Source organism: Sinocyclocheilus grahami, unplaced genomic scaffold, assembly GCF_001515645.1.
Source record: "Sinocyclocheilus grahami isolate Dianchi unplaced genomic scaffold, SAMN03320097.WGS_v1.1 scaffold1816.1, whole genome shotgun sequence".
NCBI lineage: Eukaryota > Metazoa > Chordata > Actinopteri > Cypriniformes > Cyprinidae > Sinocyclocheilus > Sinocyclocheilus grahami.
The window spans coordinates 61,131-61,826 of record NW_015506995.1 but is presented as its reverse complement, the minus strand read 5'-3'; positions in this window follow the sequence as shown (position 1 = coordinate 61,826).

Here is a 696-nt window from a genome sequence, read left to right as displayed (position 1 = left end):
TCCTGCTGGCAGAGAATGAATTTGCATATATATGCCGCCACAAGTAGAGTGCAAGACAAGTCTGTGGGAAACACCGCTTCTGTTATGAATATTATTCAATATTTTAATTTGAATGTCGGATTGAAATGAACGCTGTTAGAGTAGTTAATTATTAGCATAATGCTAATATAATCTATAATAACGCTAATATAATGAGCAGTAGTATGAAGTTTCTTTATTAACTATTTAATGTTCCTATAACTTTTATTAGGGGAAAAAACAGGAGGACATGATGATATTTACTATTTTTACACACCAGAGGCTTTTAAATGAATTGTGAATCTAAAATATGCGTGTTAGAGAATGTACAAATGGTTAACATTGTTTGTGTCATATCAGTCAGATCAGTTTTTTTTCTTTTAGCTCACTTAGTTAGTTGTTATTATTGGCTGAATAACTCTAGAAGGTTTTCACAAGCCCTTTAAAATGAAATATGTAGGCTACACAGTTTGGATTAATTGAAAGTATAGTCAAATTTTTTAATTAGTATGTGTTTTTATTTTGCTTTGGTACCGAAATTGGTACCGAGAACCGTGGATTTTCACTGGCATTGGTACCGAATACTGAAATGTTGGTACCGTGACAACATTACTATCACTGCTGTGAACTGACCACCACAGAATATCAAAAACTTCATACATCGTTAGATCCACAGAG